Source organism: Panthera tigris, chromosome B1, assembly GCF_018350195.1.
Source record: "Panthera tigris isolate Pti1 chromosome B1, P.tigris_Pti1_mat1.1, whole genome shotgun sequence".
Classification (NCBI taxonomy): Eukaryota; Metazoa; Chordata; class Mammalia; order Carnivora; family Felidae; genus Panthera; species Panthera tigris.
Genome location: NC_056663.1, coordinates 157,488,067 through 157,502,526, shown reverse-complemented (window position 1 = coordinate 157,502,526; position 14,460 = coordinate 157,488,067). Strand labels below are relative to the sequence as shown.

General features: G+C 35.7%; 1 long non-coding RNA gene across 1 annotated transcript in view; it reads left to right on the top strand.

Annotated features, from left to right (window-relative positions):
- LOC122237736 overlaps positions 1-14,460 on the top strand; it is a 317,012-nt gene that overhangs the window by 58,922 nt on the left and 243,630 nt on the right. The gene's annotated exons all lie outside the window — the stretch shown is intronic.

The following is a 14,460-nucleotide window of genomic DNA, read 5'->3' as shown; positions in this document are numbered from 1 at the left end:
TATTAAAAAAACTATTTTCAATATATTCAATATATCAAAAAACTATTATAAATATATTATAAATATAATCCTTATGCCCACAGAACTTTTTAAGTTTAGTTGATATAAAAAAAAAAGGACAATTAAAAAATAAGTAAAATGTAAGGTGTTTAGTAGGCAGAAAGTCTTTAGGGAAACATCAGAGAAGGAAAGTGTGGTGTAGAGTTCTGTGGATAGTGTCCAAGAACAAATCAAGGATGTCCCACTGAGAAAAAGACACTAAGTAAAGGTTTAGGGAGGAAAGTGAGTGAGACATGGAACTATCCTTAGGAAAGCATTCCAGTCAGAGGGAAGAACCAATGCAAACCCTGAAATAGTATTGGGCATATTATATTTCATCAGTCATGGATTTTACTCTGCCATACTTCCTGGTATAAAGTTTAAAATTGTTGTCTCAGAAGCATGTCTTAAACATTTCATGCAGTAATTAACTCTTATGGGCTAAATTTTGTTCTCACAGAATTCATATGTTGAAGTCCTAACTTCTAGTACCTCAGATTGTGACTATTTGGAGATAGGGTCTTTAGTGAGGTAATTAAGGTTAAATGAGATCCTGAGTGTGGACCCCAATCCAGTATGACTTGTGTCCTTATAAGAAGAGGACACAGACAACTCAGACAGAAGACCATGTGAAGACAGAGGGAGAAGATGACTATTTACAAGTCAAGAAGAGAGGAGGTCTTAGAGGAAACAAGCTTGCAGACACCTTGATCTCTGATTCTTAGTCTCTAGAAGTGTGAAAAAATAAGTTTCTGTTCTTTAAGCCAAACTATCTTGTGATACTTTACTGTGGCAACCCTAAAAAACTGATACATTAATCTTTTAACTAGTCTAAGGTATAAAATAAACAATTTTGGAAACCAAAGATGCCTGTTTACAGGACACTATTGTAGGGTACCAAGTAAGATGTTATGCTTTCCTGAAAATCTATTAGTACTAGGGAGTAGATATGGGGGATCCATAGGAAGTCAAATAATTGTAGTCATGCTTTATTGTATTTTCTGTTCCAAACATGTTAGTCTGGATTAATAAGAATAAGAGTTATTTTGAAGTCTTATCAAAACAGACCTCCACTAAACAAAGCACAGCTGTGGAAATGTTAATTATCTGACAATATTAGATTGTATTACAAAATGAGGGTAGTCAGAAAATCAAGGCAGTAGAAACATACTTCAGTCAAATCTTGTAAGAGAAGCTAAATAGTGTTAAAATCTGTGCATATAAAGGTATACTTGGCAGGCATCCTATGCAATGACGAATCTGCTTACAGCTTCAAGAGGACATGACAGCCAGTAAGGGTGTTAGATATCCTGCAGTTTGTGAGCAGGTAATTTTTTTTTCACAAACTTTATAACACATGGAATAAACTATGTACAGATAATCCACCTGTTTTCCAGTTTTCTTTGGATTAACTTTCATAAGAGAACAAAGATTTATGAGGGGAAGTTGTTTCTGCATTGACCTCTTGTGGTGCTCCTTTCAGAATATGAAAAATGGCATCATTTGACTCCAGAAGGGGGTGACAGTACAGTGTTCCAATCAAAACCATTATAGGGGTGCACTCGCAGATTCTACTGCTTTCTCTTCCAGGAGGCTAACACTGAGCAGATATAGACTTATTCATGATTTCACTTATTCTTGTCATTATCATGTTCTGTGATAATGAAAGAAAATGTCTAAAAAGTCTCTGTTAATTCCAATTTGCACCAAGGTTTCAAGAAGCTAGAAATGAACCTTGTTGAGCTCAGCAATGTGTCTTCACCTGCAATGGCTCTTCAGTCTAAAATAACTTAGGAGAAAATCAGCAGGAGAAAGCTTTGAGACTCTGAAACAATAGGGCTTATCCTTGGTGCCCATTCTTTTTATTACTAATGTATCACAAATTTATCATGATATTCATCTATTGAGGTTTGCTTTTAATTCTGATTATTAATTTACATTTATTATCTCCTTGAATTCTCCAAATACTTGTCTGAATGAGGATTTATAACACTATTACTACAGAGATGAAGAGATTTATGTACAGAGAAGCTAAGTAATTTGTCCAATGTCAAACAGCTAAAGAGTTGATGGAGAGAATTCAAACCCAGACAGTTTGACTCCAAAGCTTGTTTGCTTAGCCCCTAAGATGTATTACTTAAACAGCTTATCTGGAATGGATGCTTGGTACATTTAAGTATCTCTTTTCTTCTCTAGAAATGAAAGATAAGGGGATGGTCAGTCGGTTGAATGTCTGACTTCAGCTGAGGTCATGATCTCACAGTTTGTGATTCAAGCCCCACATCGGGCTCACAGCTGTCAGCACAGAGCCTACCTTGGATCCTCCGTCCACCTCTCTCTGTCGTTCCCCCACTTGCACATTCTCAAAAATAGGTAAACATTAAAAAAAAAAATAGAAAAGAAAGGCAAAACACATCTCCCGGCATAGTTCTAAAGAAATTGTTGCATGTCAGTAAGGTTTGAAAGGATGACTTTGTGTTCTGCTACACATGCTGAATGTTTCCCCCCTCCACTTCCACCTCTCCTCACCCTTTTCCATATACACCAATGCCTCATGAATTGATCTACATGGGTTACATTAATGGGTTCTCTCCCTCAAACTTCTAGTGGGCTAATTCACTGGGAATCTCAGCAATAGATTGGAAGAGGACAAGGAGATGGGAATCATTACTTTTGCTTCCTCCCTGTGGTGCAGCCAGGGTCCAAGTGAGTTCCTTGACTAAAGATTTCAATTCCTTGAGACAATCTTTCCACAAAGACTTTTCAGCCTCTGAAGAGTGGTAAACTTTTCCTTCCACAGTCCATTGGGTAGAATGGTGCACTACTCTTACTAGCCATGGCACCATTCCTCACAACCTCCCTGTACTCTGCCCACAATTTTGTGTTATCCCTTTACATAACCCTCCTTGAATTATCATAATTTGTATATTCCAATTATTTCTTTGGTGGCCTTGATTAATACAATTGAAAAAAAAATTATGACCTCATCTAGAATATTGAGCTTCTTACTTTTCCATAACCACTCACTGAATTAAGCATTATAGCTTATAGTCCCCAAACATTTCCTGACTCTTTCCTCAAATTCCTCCCTGCTGTCTACCTTTGACTTACTAAATATCAGATCAAGGTCCAGATGGATCTAACAACTAAGGTGTGATCTAGAGGATAAACACAACAAAACCCCAAAATGGACTACAATTGTGTATCCTGTCTTCTACATTAAAAAAAAAATGGATATTTCAACTGTCCAAATTTCAATAGTGGTAATTCAATAAAATAGGTGTGAGGTTTTTTTGTTTTGTTTTTTGTTTACTATATTGAGTTTCTTAAAATTCTTTGTTTTGGGGCAAAACAGGATAACAGATACAGATTATTTTTTTGCTAGGAAGTTTTTTAGAATTCTTTTAGAACACTGAAGCATTGATCAACTGTGAATATAGTTATAATCATCATCATATTTAAGCATTATTGATTCAGGCCTCAGTGTGTGTGCATAATTAAATTTTTCACATGTTGTAACCCATAAGATACATTTCCCTACCAAATGAAGCTGTTCTGAGTATGCCCTGCTCCAGTCTCAGCCATATTCCCACTTTAGCACCTCTGTACATTATCAATGCTATTTCTACTTAGATAATTCTAGCATATTATTATAGTTAAATTCATTATACTGGCCTAACTGCTGTCCTCTGTATTTTAAATTCTTTAGTATCAGTGTTATAGATCTGCCTTATGAGTCAGGAACTGAATCCGGCTAGATTAGTTAATTGGAACATCCATCTATTTGTGCCAGAAACATCAGATTTTTTTTTTCTTGTGCCCACTACTTAACATTAACTTATTTAATGGTCATGATGAAATTTCCAGGCAGTGCCAACAACCTTGCATATGTGGATCTGGTCTTACATTCAAAGAGGAGGGTGAGTGTAAAGCCCATCACCATCTCTAGAGAAAAGCCCGTAATGCATACCTTCTATTTATCAGGTTTAACTGTGTCACCTCCATACTCAACAACAAATTAGTAGGAACTGCAGTTTCAGATTTGTTACCTGAAAAGAAATCAATATCTCAAATTGCTTAATATTTATCTCACTCATATGTATCCATTTATGTAGACCATTAGAGAACTTCACATGTCCTGGTAGATAGGGAGAGTGACCAGAAACCAGGTTATTTGAGAGTACTGCTCAATAGAAGCAGAAGTAGAACTTAGTGGTTTCAAGTACTAATCCCAGGATAATCTACTGCTTTGATAGTAGAAACTAGTTTGACTCTTGAACTTGCATCATTTTCTCCAATAGTGATAGAATTGGGGCCTTGGACTCAGCCTTGAGAGAACACAGTTCTGTATTATTCACTTTAGTTTCAACAAAAGTGATTCTTCTTCATGCCATGATTTCTTTTTCTTGTCCGAACATTTTATGACCAGTGTACATTGCCTCACCTTTGTACTATTCCCTTTTGAGAATGATAAGGGGGGGGGGGGACTTGAAGTAGTCTCCTATTTTTTTCTCTTCTTTTTCTCTATTAATAAATGGATTGATTTGAGATAAAGAATTGCTTAGACAACTCTAATGGTTGCAATCATTTCAGAATATTTTGTTAGCTATTGATTAAATTGTAATGGTACATGTGAACACAGTTGTGATCTGATTTCAAATAACAGAGTTCTGATTTTGTTTTGGTAGACTCTAAGTGACTTAAGGCAGTCATGTACTTGAAAATGAATGTCAAGCCTTTGTTAAGATTTTTTTTTGCATGTTTATATACAGTAAACAAAACAAAATAGTTTTCTATACATTATCAAAGGGATAGTGCCTGCTAAGACCAGTATGACTCATACTCACTTTGGTGACACTGTGTGTTCGATAAGATCAAGTCATTTCTTAACACCTAGGAGAAGGAAAAGTGCCAAACTATCAGCATGATTGTACCAGCTAAATGACAGTGATGAATGAGTAACTTATATTTATATTGTGTCTTTTTTCCCTAACGAATCTTATTCTGTGTCATACTTTCTTCAAAATTTAATGTATTAGCTACTAAGTCAAAGAACAACCAAAAAATGTCATCTCATACAAAAAGAAGAAGAAAAGTGTTTAAAGTTAGTCATGTCACACCTAATTAAATCTCAGGACCACCTAAGTAAGGCATTTTTTATTTAATATGCTGGACAAGAATCAATGTATAGAATTAAAAGGAATATATTTTAATTTAAAATGTTATTACACTTACAATTATATATTAGCTGTGCTTTCACTCCACCTCTTAAAATCTTTGTCTAAATGGTGATATTAAATAAAAAAGAAAGAAACATGGTGTTTGCTTTGAATTATAAACTCTTGAACTAACTAGAGTAAAAATAATAAACACGTGCTGTAATTTGGCATAAATTAACCAATATAAAGAAAAGAATAATATGACAGAGGGGCCAAATGTCTTATTGCTAAAGTCTTTCCTTTAAATTCTCACTTCCTATACCATGACAAGTAGGGAATATGGTCATATCATAGTCATTAGGACTACTTTGTTTTATTGAGAGATTACAAAATGGTTACTTTGATTGCTTTGATATGAAAAAGGGAAGAAAGTCACTGGACTGGGAATAAGAGGTCTGGCTCTTCTATTACATGGTTGTATGGTCTTGAGAAATCATTTCACCTCTATGGATCTTACTTTCTTCATCTAGCAGTATCAAGTAATGATTAAGATTACTTGTCCTGGAACTGATTTGCTGAAGTGAAAATTGCAGTCCACCATTTATGTATCATATTAGGCAAGTTTCCTAATGTCTTTGGAACTTTCTCCTCATTTTCACAATGCAATTATAGTTCCAGCTCATAAGGTTGGTGTGAAGATTAAGTGAGTAGATTCATTTAAACTGTTTAGAATAGTGCCTAGTCCATTGTAAATTTATTAAAAATTGTTGGCTTTAGTGTGCTACGTTGCTTTCATGAATTAATTGAGTTTTTAAATTTCATTGATATATTGTATTGATTCAAGATCTGAGTATAAAATAAGAACAGTGGCTGCTTAGATTCATCCCAATTTTTTTTTATTTATTTTTTTAAACATTTATTTATTTTTGAGAAAGACAGAGACAGAGTGTGAGATGGGGAGAGGCAGAGAGAGAGGGAGACTGGTTCAGGCTCCAGGCTCTGAACTGTTAGCACAGGGCCCAACACGGGACTCGAACTCATGAACTGTGAGATCATGACTTGAGTCGTAGTCCGCTGCTTAACCAATGGAGCCACCAAGGCACCCCCATCCCATTTGTATATGTGAAATTTTATATTAATGAATGCTTTGCCAAAGGGAATGGAAGAGAATTGGCCATTTATGGTATAACATTTGGCTCAACTGAGATGAAGACAGTCTGGCATGTGAATCTATCAGCACTCACTCATCTTCCTTTCAGACTTATCTGGTATCCATTTTCAGGATTGGTCCAGTCGCAGAAATTCAGGAAGGAGGTTTTTGTGACATCCAAGAGAAAGGGAGGTTATTTATGGTGTATTGCTATGGTATCTGTTTTTCTCTCAGCTTTAGAGATTAGGTCTTAATTATCTAAAAGGATTTCACATAAAAGCTGTTTTGAAGACTGTCTTTGAGAGATCTGGGATGTGTGTGGCAGATGGTAATGTGTAAGCCACAGTTGTGGTGGATATCATTGTTCTCATCATAGTAAGGGATTCTGTGAGGGTCCAGAAAAATAGCAAGAGCTTTAAAAAAATTAATTGTGGTAAAATAATACATAACATAAAATTAACCATCTTAACCATTTTTAGATATATGGTTTAGTAGCATTATGCACATTTACACTGATGTGCAATCTCCAGAATTCTTTTCATTTTGCTGAACTGGAACTCTCAACCCATTAAACAACTCCCATTCACCTCTTGCCCCAGCCTTTGGCAACTACCATTCTACCTGTTTGGGTAAATTGATTAAGGTAGAACAAGAGTCAAAGATGAGATTCTCTGAATGGCTCTTGTATACTTGGTGACAGATAAGTGCTTTGTTTGCCTCTATTAAAAGCCATCTCTCTTCAGGGCTATCCAATGAATATAACAAATCCTGATTTTGGTTGCTTTCCCTCTTATTATAATTCCACAAAGACAAGATATTCTTGCAAATATAAACCATGACATTTTGCCATAAGGTTTGCTAGTTTTACTGTTTTACTTTAAATGTAAGATTCCTGTCTCTCATCATTAGTCATCTCTTTTGTCACAAGATTCTTCACTGAAACCACTTGGAACCTACAACCAGAATGGTCTTTTAAAAATATTAGGGGTGGTTGGGGGGCTGAGTCGGTTAAGCGTTTGACTTCAGCTCAGGTCATGATCTCACAGTTTGTGAGCCTGAGCCCTGGGTCAGGCTCAGTCTGGAGCCTGCTTCTGATTCTCTCTCTTGCTCTATCTCTGCCCCTCCCCAGCTCACACATGTACACATGCTCTCTCTCTTTCTCTCAGAAATAAACATTAAGAAAAAAATAAAAATAAAAACATTAACTGAAATAAAGTCATTCCTCTGCTTAAAACTCTTCAGTGGGTATTCATTTTTTTCAGAGTAACCTGGCAGAATTCCCCACATGGCCTAGACTGCAATGCGATCTTGTCTTGCTTTCTTTTCTGTTTGCTTGTTTTTCTTTAAGTCTCTGGGTCTCAGGGTTTCCTGCTGACTGGAACACTAGTTTGATTTCTGTTTATTTAAACTTAGTCTTCCTTGTGATTTCCCCTTTTCCTAGTTTTGGAGAAAATTTATCTGAAGTAGATACTTAATACTTCATCCCAAGTTATGTGTATCTTCCCTACTTCTACATACTTTGAAGGAGCAGACAGCCAAATAGATGGCTACATAGTAAATAAAATTCCTTCCATGGAACTTTGAAAGTAGCACCAAAATATTTAAGTATTAGAATAAATTTTCCTGGGTAAAACAAGAGATTAAACCCAGAAACTTCTGGCAGCAATCATTTTCTCTTTGGTGAATTAGAAGTTACAGAAATTTCATTTGTGGTAAGATACATGTAAGTAATTAATACAACATTAACAGGACTATTAACAGGACCACTAAGAGTGGCCGGGCCACTCTTCCCCACCAGAAACTTCCTAGGTTTCCTCCTAGGTTTCTTGCAGTCAATATTTCTAGCCTTTGCCTTAGTCCCGGCCACATCTCCAACCTATCTTTCATAAGAGACCACTGTATTTTAATCATATGTATATTGGAAGCCCTCTTAAGCCATTTGCACTTTATTGATTGACCAGATTAACCAACAATTCCTTCTGAGAAGCATCCTGACCTGCCATTGCAGTCACAGTTGAGTGCTCATAGTCACGTCTAGTATTCCACACCTCTTGATTCTGCCCTTGAGTTCAGGGCTTAACCAGTCAATCTTGCCTGTTCCCCACGCTGCTGGTTGATTGTTACCAAGATGAATTACTAAATTCAATTACCTTGTCTGTGTTATTCTCATACAATTTGAGAAATGGTGAACTGATGTTAAATTTTGGGTGTGCTTTACTTAAGATAGGTGATTCTAAGCTCCAATCAAATCTACACTCAAAAATATCTTTGGCCGTGTATCAAAAGTTTAGCAAACAAATATATACTTTCCTATTTAAGTTAAAATATTTAAGTTTGGAATATCTCTTTTTCTTGTTTGTTCCTCAATTTAAAGTGGATTTTATTTAATCTACCAATTCCCAAGCCCTCTTGAATTGAGTAATAGCACTTTTGCTCTCCTGCTATTATGTAAAGTTGAAATAGGGTTTGCTAATGGATCTCCCTGCCCCAAATCCTTTATTATACAGCTTCTCATGGGTTATTTGGCATTTTTGCACAGTTGGAGGAGCCAAGGCGAGGCAGAAAACATTATATTGGAAGGAGGAGTATTCAGAGGCAGGGACATCTGTGACTCAATAATACGTTAAAGTTAGTGAGATTTCTTTGTTTTCTTGCAAGGAGTGAATCTGCTGTTACTTTAAATAAGGAATATAAACTAGTATTATGGTGCTTCTGTTTAGTTTATTTACCTCTACATTTATATTTCACCTTTTGCTAAAAGGATTTGAAGTGGCTTATAGTAAAAACACAATTCACTAAGACTGAACCATTAGCTGAGAATTGTTCTTATCGAGCATTTATTGCACTACAATTCTATGTTGTATTTGAAAATGTCCTTGCATTTTAAAAGTAGAGCTTGTAAACAGTTTGAAGAAAGTCAGCTCTACAAAACTGTATATGTGTTTTCCGTCCTTTCCTCTCTTCCTACACATCTCATGATTTAGTCATCTAACCTAACATGTTTTCCATCATTTTCTCTCTGCGTATACCCCTCACATTTTAGTAATCTAAGAGAAAAGAAGCTTTATAGGATATATGTTGCCAACTTACATAAAGCCATATAAAGGATAATGTATCTGTAATAGTTTTTTTAGCACATGGTATGATTTGATTTGGTTTAGATGTGTACATGTATCATATACATATATATGTGGTTATGAACAAAACATATAATGGTTTTGAAGATGACTGTGTAATAGAGATTTTTTGTGTGTGTGTGTGACTAGAAGATCTATGAAAACCAAACTTGGGCCTTGCCTACTTATAGATTTTATAATTTCAATCTGAAAACTTCATCAGTACTATTTTGCCACCCTACACCAGAAACTGTGCCAGTCTCAAAACTGTAAATCTTATTGTTCCATTTTATGTCATAGTCTCCAGGCTGTAAAAATTCTACCACACTGCTTATGGGTCTAATTTACTGACTCTATAAATCTGCCCCAACTGTTGATTGACAACAGTGAATTTACTAATTTCTAGCAAACATTTAAGACAAAAGTGTCACCTCAGGACTTCTATTCTTGGATGAGGGCATAATGATGCTCCTATACATTTTGACTTGGAATCCACCATTGCTAATGTCATCATGCCATATGGAGTCCAGCAGACCCAATGGAAATTGATATACACATGTGTAAGTATTACAAATGTCCAAGCCCTATGGTGGAAGAAAGAAAAATTTGGGGATTTTGAAATTATTTTAGCTCTGCATTCTACGTCTGTTGGGTCCTCAAAATATACTTAGATTTCACTAGCTCAAAAATACATTTAGAGGTGGTTAATCAAAATGAAGAGAGCCAGTTTTTATTTTTATTTTTTAATATCCAATATGACTGACGTGGGGTTTTCATAAGAGGTTTAAACACAGAGAAGCAGATATCTATTTTAACTAATAAAATGTCCATTAAAAAAAAGTTGAAGGGGTTCATTACAGTTCTGATCTGCTCATTCCATTAAAGAAATTATTAAAGATTGCTTCAGGATGTGGCCAAGGTAATGAAGTGCTCAGAGTAATGTCTTGTAAATGTCATTCTTACAACTAATGACTTCTGAGTAGCCATTTAAAATATTAAACCTTAAACTTCTTTTTTTGAATATTTATCGTTTGGGGAAACAGACTCTACTTATTAAGTATGTGTGTCCCTTGTTTATTTGTCTGAAGGTGTGTTTGTGTGTGTGTGTGTGTGTGTGTGTATGTGTGTATGTGTGTGTGTGTGTGTGTGTGTGTGTGTGTACAGGACACTTAACCTGTAATTCAGGGATTCACGTTGACTCTAATTCCATCAGTGTGTGTCTGAATTAGGGACAAGTAGATGTCACTAAAATGTGCCCAGCTTTACTCTTCTACCAATCTTCTGTTATATATTTAATTTAGTTCTGTATAGGTCTCAGCAAAAAGAAGATCACATCCAAGTATAAGATTTGTAAATTTCATGAGAACAGGGACTCTTAAATGTTTTGTCATATTTTGTACAGTCCCAATTCTAAGGAGGGTGCCTGGGATACAACCAAGAGTTAAAAGTGCAGGTTCTAGAATAAGATTAATCGAATGGGAATGTAGCAATGTCACTTACTTGCTGTGTAATGTTAGGTAAATTACTTAATTTATTCATGCCTCAGTTTCCTGAAATATAGAATGTGACTGTGATCTGTTACTCTATTTGTATCTGGGCTGTTTCTATTCCTGTTGTATATGATCACTTCACTTCCAGCAAGATCCTGCCTTCTTGTCTAATTAGATCATAAATTCAATCTAATTTTTAGTTTACTCCTACCAATTCATAGCCCACTTGAAAATTTCACTTTCAAATTTACCTCAAACCCTTCTTGTTGAATACTTAAATAACTGATCTACTCATTTTATTTAGTTTGGGTCTCATGTTACTCATATTTTTACATTTTTTAAATGTCCTCATGGTAGTATAAAAATTGGTGGAACTCAGGCTGAAGAGTGTGTGTGTGTGTGTGTGGGGGGTATGTGAGTGGTATGTGAGGAGAAAAAGAGTAACTATCCTGATAGGTATGGTGTAACGATACTCCGCCCCCCCCCCTTTTTTTTTCTCAGATAATCATGGGCACCTAACTGCTCAGATAATAGAACATTTCCATGTCTTGGCTCAGTAAGTTGAACGTCTGACTCTTGATTTTGGCTCATGTCATGATCCCAGGGTCATGGAATCAAGCCCTGTGTTGGGCTCCACACTGAGCATGAAGCCTGCTTAAGATATTCTCTCTCTCTCTCTCTCTCTCTCGCTCTCTCTCTCTCTCTCTCCCACTGCCCCTCTGCCCCACTCACACGTGTGCTCTCTCTCTACCTCTAAAATCAAAAGAACGTCTTCATGTCTTAAATTTACTTGACATTGTACTTTCTAACTTTTCTATAAATATTTACAGTTTTTTTCTTGAAAAATTAAAAAATCATGCTTTAGTGGACAAAGAATTATATATTGTTTTCTGATTTAAAAAGATAAGAATTTTTGTTTCCTCCTCTAATTTTACAACATTCTCCATTTTCCTATGAGTGGAATAATTCTCAGAAGTGTTGAGTCTACGTTTAGTGCTAAAGGAAGAGATTAAACATGTTAAGGGATAAAGAAAAGAAATAAGAAAATATATGACTATATGGTTTCATAGGGATAAGATAAAATCTCCTAAATTGCAATGAATCCAATTGTTCATGGTTTCATTAGATGCTGTGGAGTGCTGGGGATGAGGTGGCATTTATCTCCCGAGGAATAATTCTTACTGCTCAAACAGTGGTCCGAGAACCAATGGCATAAGCATATCCTAGGAACTTGTTAGAAATGTAGAATGTCAGACACCTCCTCATAGCTGCTGCATCAGAATCTGTGTTTTAACAATATATCCAGGTGATTGCCCAGAATATTAATGTTTGAGAAGCATTAGTGAGACACCAGTTTCTAGAAGGTTGGCTCTGAAAGAAGGGACAAAAATAAATCTAGGTGGAGGAAGAGATACAATTCATGAACTGAACACATGGGAAATGATGATGGACAGGTTTAAAATAATGAATTACATATAATATCAAATCAAACATTAACAAAATAGATGTTATTTTCAGTGTATAGTTTTGGAAAACGGGTCTCAGAGGTTAAGATACTTTATCGAAGCTATAAAATAAGATGTGGACATATTTCAAATGCAAGTCTGTCTGCAGAGCTTGTGCTCATTATTATGTTTAAGGTTTATTCTTAATGAGAAGAAAAATACTGAATTAAGCAAAGGATGGAAGCTATGATGATTATGATTTTTAATTTTGGAATTATCATTGCAAATGGTATTGAAATGGCTTAATTTATTCATGTCCTAACTATTTTATCTAACAAAGTAAGTCATTTGGCTGATGAAATAATCAATGGCAATTGTTAGAAAATATTTTATGAAATGCAGCTTTATGACAGATATAGTTGCTACTGTACCACTATTTTTGGAAGCTAAATATTGTGAAAAAGTTGGATACAATATAATTCTGCACAAACATACTCCTGCTACCTGATAATCGATGGGTCCTATGGTGTTCATTATAGATGATTTTCATGGTTGAAGCACTCCATCCTTGAGCTCCACAGATAACTCCTCTCCGGGATGTGTCCTTACCTCAAGGGAGCCCCTTTTGCTTTTCCTTGGGCTGCTCACAACCAATGACTATCGAGGTATAAAGATTAACCCTGTCGCTTGAGTGTTGTGTAACTGGAGAGAGTCTGAGCTCCAGAATGCTCTGTAGGATCTGCCACGGCCTCTGTTGCAACTACATGATAGCTCAGTTCAAAGGTGGACTGGAACGAACTCCATATGGCTCCTAAGAGCCGACTGTGTGCCTCATTCCTAATTCTGCATTCAGTGAATTTCATAATGGTAGCTCGAAAGGTTTAGATACACCATCCAAATCAGCAAATGCTACAAATCAATGATTATTTTTCCTGTTTATCAGCATACCACAAGTTCAAGTTCTACTTGTGCTCAAGCTTAGATTCCTTACTTCCTTACATTTGTCATTCTACAGTGTGTTCATCAATAAACCCTCTACAGGCACCCCCCTCTAAGCATCTGTTTCCAGGGAGCTCACCCTATGACAATGGCATTTCTGCAACAGTTAGATACTTTCAACAGTTTACAGGAGGGTTTGGTGAACAGTGGCTAAAGGGCCTGTTTTTGTAAATGCATTTTATCGGAACACAATCATACCTATTCACATACTTATCATTAATGACTGCTTTCATGATAGAATGGCAAAGATATATATATGTATATGTGTATGTATATATATATATATATATACACACATATACATATATATGTGTATATATATATATACACATATACATATATATGTGTGTATATATATATGTACACACATATACATATATATGTATATATGTATAAAGATATATATATATCTTTATCCCACAAAACCAAAAATATTTACTCTTTGTCCTTTATGGAAAATATTTGCTGACTTCTGGTCTATTGGACAACTTTTATATTTCTCTAAGACATTTCTAGCTTAAATTGTCCCAAACTAATCTCACTATCCCTGTTCTTCTCTTTATCTTTATTGCACTAGTATTCAGGATCTTGGAGCATATGGGTGACTCAGTCAGTTAAGCCTCCAGCTCTTGATTTTGGCTCAGGTCATGATCTCGTGGGTCCGTGGGATTGAGCCCTGAATCCAGCTCTCTGCTGAATATGTGGAGCCTGCTTGGGATGCTGTCTCTCCTTCTCTCTGTCTCTCTCTGTCTCTGTCTCTCTTGCTCTATCTCTCTAAGTAAATAATAAATAGCAAAACTTTTAAAAAATGTTCAGATTCTTATATATTGTTTGGGGCTACTTTTTATCTGCCTTCCTTCCAAGCAATCTCTTCTCATGTCAGTTTTCTCTCTACGGTATTTTGAGAACTTTTGAGAAACACAGATTTTATCATATGATTTTTCTGCTTAAAACCTCCATTCAGTCACCATTAATCAAATACATAGCAAAAAACTTAATAGGTGTGTTCTTTCTCAATTTGCCCTGCCTACTTTTTCAGTTTTACCCCTCAACAGTGTCCTT